This window comes from Schistocerca serialis, chromosome 5, assembly GCF_023864345.2.
Source record: "Schistocerca serialis cubense isolate TAMUIC-IGC-003099 chromosome 5, iqSchSeri2.2, whole genome shotgun sequence".
Classification (NCBI taxonomy): Eukaryota; Metazoa; Arthropoda; class Insecta; order Orthoptera; family Acrididae; genus Schistocerca; species Schistocerca serialis.
Genome location: NC_064642.1, coordinates 78,908,509 through 78,914,314, shown reverse-complemented (window position 1 = coordinate 78,914,314; position 5,806 = coordinate 78,908,509).

The window sequence follows — 5,806 nt, the reverse complement described above, 5'->3', positions numbered from 1 at the left end:
AGTGAAATCGTTATTAGTCGACAATTTGGACGTTCTGGATGAGAACGATTTGGACAAGTCAAGATTGGACCTCTGCCACAAAAAATCATAAATGTATCTGCATTACGTGAGAATGGACAGTACTTGAATGGAAATGGTAGGGTAGCCATGGAGACACTGTTAATATATGCTGGATCCTCCGGCTATCACTGTGTTCCTGGTTTCCTGCTCTGCGTGCAAGGCAGTGAGCTGCGCAGGTCTCTGGGACTGTTCAACGGAGATCACCTGTGGGAAGAAACTAATTTGCTACACCTCCCGCAGACACCAACCAGGGACGACAGTGATACCATCTGGCCAGGAAAGACAAGTTGTTTCCGGCAGCGATTGACATCCACTTGGATCCAATGTGGCCATCCGTGCGGTGTTACAACTTGCAGACCGAGGACTGCAGAGACTGTCACAGTCGCATTCTGGAGTCGCATACTACAGCCATGTTCTACAGTCACAGTTACAAGTTAGCTGTAAGAGTGATGGACCATTGAGAGACATCATACAGGCATACGCCACATTGTAAACAGACTTGTTACTGGAACCACGTAGGATTGCATTGCTGTTAAGAACTTGGTCTCCAGACGACGCTACTGTGGGTGGTAGCTTATCACGGACTAAGTTGCTGTTGCATGGAATACTTGCTCAACAGAGTTCATGTCAAAATAGTTTGTGAACTATAATAAAGAAGAGATATTTTACTTGGACTAATAATGTTAGCCGGCCGAAGTAGTCGAGCGGTTCTAGGCGCTTCAGTCTGGAACCGCGCGACCGCTCCGGTCGCACGTTCGAATCCTGCCTCGGGCATGGATGTGTGTGATGTCCTTAGGTTAGTTAGGTTTAAGTAGTTCTAAGTTCTAGGGGACTGAAGACCTCAGATGTTAAGTCGCATAGTGCTCAGAGCCATTTTTTAATAATGTAAGTGTGTAGTAGTTTCAGAACGTTACACTGGCGCCGTCATTAGCAGTGACGCAACGCAAAAGGATAGCACGTCGCAGCAATGGTGAATTCGGTGTTGTGACGTGACACCTACGCTTGAATTAACGTTGGGGCAAGGGACTTACGCATCAGTTGTATTTCTCCAGGTGTTTGGCGTATTTAATGACCTCCACTGAAGCACGGTTTTGGGCCTCGCCGACATGCTATTTTCTGTAGCAAGAACACTCTAAGACAAAAAAAGAAAAGAGCGACGAACCACGAAGGAGTTATTCGAATGCGACGGAAGTCGGTAGATATTGCGTAAATGTTCACACAAATACATGATTACAACTTCAGAAAAAATTGATTATTTATTGAAGAGAAACCACAAACTGAGCGTGTCAAATCGCGCTGGTACACTTCTGGCCCTTATGCAAGCAGTTATTCAGCTTTGCATTGATTCATAGAGTTGCAGGATGTCGTCTCCACATGGATCGAATCTTTCTCTAAATTAATACTAGAATGTATTGCAAGAGTATTAGCAGTGATTGTGAAGCCAAATCACTTTCTACTCTATTTAACAATGTGGGCTTACTTAGAGGTTGGATTTTACTTGTGAAACACACAGTTTTTGGTGAGTGGTCAGAGCAGAGATCTCCGATGGGGTGACGGGACCCCACGCACACGGGCGCTAAGAGATGAGCACACACAGTTTTAGGAGACAACAGGAAGGCTCAGAAAATGCATTTAGGTGTGGCCTCACGGTGCAGAGAAGGCCAGCTTTTGCCAGCTAAGCGACAACTCTGATAGACTCTCCTTCTTCTGAGACGACACCGTGGTGAATCTTCCAGCAGAGGAGCGACTTACTGTCAGGCTGTCCTATGAAAACAAAGCCAGGTTTTAAAGCTTTGCTGGATGTCGAGAGTATTTTGCAGAAGACGGGGACGAGGGGGCCTAGTTCCAGAAATGCCTACCTTTTTCTCTTGCCTGAAAGCAATTGAAACATTCCGAACGATGTCCTGCGTGTCGTTTTTTACAACCAGGTGCCGAGAGGACTGGGGGATGCAGCAATAGTGGGATGAGAGTAATTTCTCCATGTATGAACAGAAAGAAGTGTCTTGAGAACTCATGTAAAAACAAAGTCCCATTTCAAAATTTTTTCACTCGAAACGACACATCATTGGTTGACTAAAACAACACGTGTTCTTAACGGAGGTGCTAGGTCCAGAATTCTCAATAAAGAGCAGGCAAACAGATACCAGATTGTATGGGAGTAAATCTACAAGATACCAAAAATCGTGTCACTGGTGGACAAAGATTTTTTTATCGCGAAATTACGCACAGGGCAGACAATGGGAGCGTGGTGTTCACATCAATTCAGTTCAAATTTAACTTCTCTTCAGACTATACGGGGTTTGACTTCACTTCTTAGCAGGCGTCTGCAGACTCCTAAGACTTGACACTTTTAGCCAGACTTCTGCATACGCCACATCAGACTTCACTTGCAGGCACGAGAAGGATGGAGAAAGGCGAAGGCAATGTCCGAAAATGGACTGATATAGTGTCGGAATTCTGGTGACGTACATCTACACGTCTGCACTCATTTCATCTACTCACAATTATTATGGTAAGGTCACGCAGCAGCTTCTGCGCATTAGGTCGCAATAAAGTAAGGGCTTTGCTAAACTCCAGTAAGTTCACGTAGACTCACCATGACTGAATTCACAGACATAATGCATGTGGAGCTCTGTTTAATTTTGTAGATGGGGCAATCATTGTATTCTCACTATTTCATTTCGTTTAATGAATGTGTCGTATATATCGTCATCAGATATCCTTCCCAGAACCTCAATGTACTTCCTTTTGCAATCGATTTCATGTATCAGTTGCATGTTATTGAAGTGTGTGTAACGAAATGTTGCAATGTTTTCTATTAACCTGTGTACACACCATAACGTGTAATAAAATTGGCATTTACCTGGACAAATCAGTACACTTCATGAAATTTATCAGTATAATAATTGTTGAAATGTTGATGCTTTCAATGCAAGGGCCACCTTGTTCTAAAAATTGCATTAAATTTAACTCTGTCGTGTAACTTCGTTAAGCATTTTGATTTCAAGGAGCGATCTGTCTCTCTGTAAGTCCAGTTGATGCAGATCAGGTACGCTCACACGTGGCATTTTGCAATACAAGTGACGGAAACATTGACATGTATAATGTAACCCGATTCAGAGGTCAGCAGTCACTTCAGAACGTAAAAACGGCCTCATTTCCCGAGTTTATTACTATCACCGTCTCGCTAGTTCATGTTACTTACGCATGTTCTGTGCTGTACAATATTACATTACTTTCTATTGCATTGTAATAGTGGTAGGTCAACTGTAGCGTCCGTTTGTAGGTCCTCGTTTTAATGCGATTTTCTTGTTTTTCACTTTCGGGATAGGAGCAGTGCTAAAATGTATAAGTGATTTAAGAATTGTCCTCACTGGTTCCCTCCTGGTATAGTTCATCTTTGTAAACCTTATGGAGGGCCTGCTACCTTTTACTACAATTCCTTCGTTGTATATGTTAGTTGTTGACACTCGTTCTCGTGCCCTCTACTACATATGTTCAATAACTGTACCTTGTTACCTATTGAATGTGAAGTTATTGCGGGTTTTCCGATAACTACCCACCCTCCAACTCAGAGTTAAAATTCTAAACGTTTTAGCTGGTTTCGTTGTCTAGGTGCTGGGATACGTAGTTGCCGCATTACAGGCCAAATACTGCTGTTGGAGTAGACAACATTCCATTAGAACTACTGACAGCCTTGGGAGAGCCAGTCCTGACAAAACTCTACCATGTGGTGAGCAAGATGTATGAGACAGGCGAAATACCCTCAGACTTCAAGAAGAATATAATAATCCCAATCCCAAAGAAAGCAGGTGTTGACAGATGTGAAAATTACCGAACTATCAGTTTAATAAGTCATAGCTGCAAAATACTAGCACGAATTCTTTACAGACGAATAGAAAAACTAGTAGAAGCCGACCTCGGGGAAGATCAGTTTGGATTCCGTAGAAATATTGGAACACGTGAGGAAAGGCAAACCTACGTTCCTGGCATTTGTAGACTTAGAGAAAGTTTTCGACAATGTTGACTGGAATACTCTCTTTCAAATTCTGAAGGTGGCAGGGGTAAAGTACAGGGAGCGAAAGGCTATTTACAATTTGTACAGAAACCAGATGGCAGTTATAAGAGTGGAGGGACATCAAAGGGAAGCAGTGGTTGGGAAGGGAGTGAGACAGGATTGTAGCCCGTCCCCGATGTTGTTCAATCTGTATATTGAGCAAGCAGTAAAGGAAACAAAAGAAAAGTTCGGAGTAGGTATTAAAATCCATGGAGAAGAAATAAAAACTTTAAGGTTCGCCGATGACATTGTAATTCTGTCAGAGACAGCAAAGGACTTGGAAGAGCAGTTGAACGGAATGGATAGTGTCTTGAAAAGAGGATATAAGATGAACATCAACGAAAGTAAAACAAAGAAATGGAATGTAGTCGAATTAAATCGGGTGATGCTGAGGGAATCAGATTAGGAAATGATACACTTTAAGTAGTAAACGAGTTGTGCTATTTGGGGAGCAAAATGACTGATGATGGTCAAAGTAGAGAGGATAAAAATGTAGACTGGCAATGGCAAGGAAAGCATTTCTGAAGAAGAGAAATTTGTTAGCATCGAGTATAGGTTTAAGTTTCAGAAAGTCGTTTCTGAAAGTATTTGTATGGATTGTAGCCATGTATGTAAGTGAAACATGGACGATAAATAGTTTGGACAAGAAGAGAATAGAAGCTTTCGAAATGTGGTGCTACAGAAGAATGCAGAAGATTAGATGGGTAGATCACATAACTAATGATGAAGTATTGAACAGGATTGGGGAGAAGAGAAGTTTGTGGCACAACTTGATTAGAAGAAGGGATCGGTTGGTAGGACATGTTCTGAGGCATCAAGGGATCACCAGTTTAGTATTGGAGGGCAGCGTGGAGGGTAAAAATCGTAGAGGGAGACCAAGAGATGAATACACTATGGAGATTTAGAAGGATGTAGGTTGCAGTAGGTACTGGGAGATGAAGAAGCTTGCACAGGATAGAGTAGCATGGAGCGCTGCATGAAACCAGTCTCAGGACTGAAGACCACAACAACAACAACTGCTGTTGGATCTACAGTATACGATAAAAATACACACATGCATCAAATGGTCGGAAGTTTATCACTCGGCAATTGCGAATTATGAATGTAACATATAAACTTATAGATAAAAGATTGCAATTAAATAAAATCTGCAGGTACTATCTTAATGACTTTAAATGATGAGTACGATAGTAGAAGTACTTTCGAGAGTGCGATATATTCCTGCAAAACACTTGCTGCTTTCGATGGTCCAGCAATTAAATAAAATATAAGTTGAATAACAGGGAAACAATAGATTCCTACTGCACGTAATTAGCTATGCACAACAACAAAGCTTTCGATATATTTACTTCCAAACGCTTACCACGCCTTCACTGTAGAAACCACGGATATCTCACACGTTGACAAGTCGTCACTCCGAAGTACTTCTATCTCTCGCGACCACGCGCCAACCGCTCCGCTCTCCAAGTCCTCACGCCGACTCCGTGTCCGTCGCGCCATCGCGTCCGGCACTTACCGAGTCGTGTGCTGTACCCCCAGAACTGCCTCGTGTCCTCCCCGGAAACGATGCTCCTCCCCCATTCAAGAGCGCTGTAATTGGCTAGAGCGCTCGCGTTATGTCTTCAAACCAACGCACCCACACAAACACAATGAAACACATTCGAAATACTGGATTTACATTTAAATAAC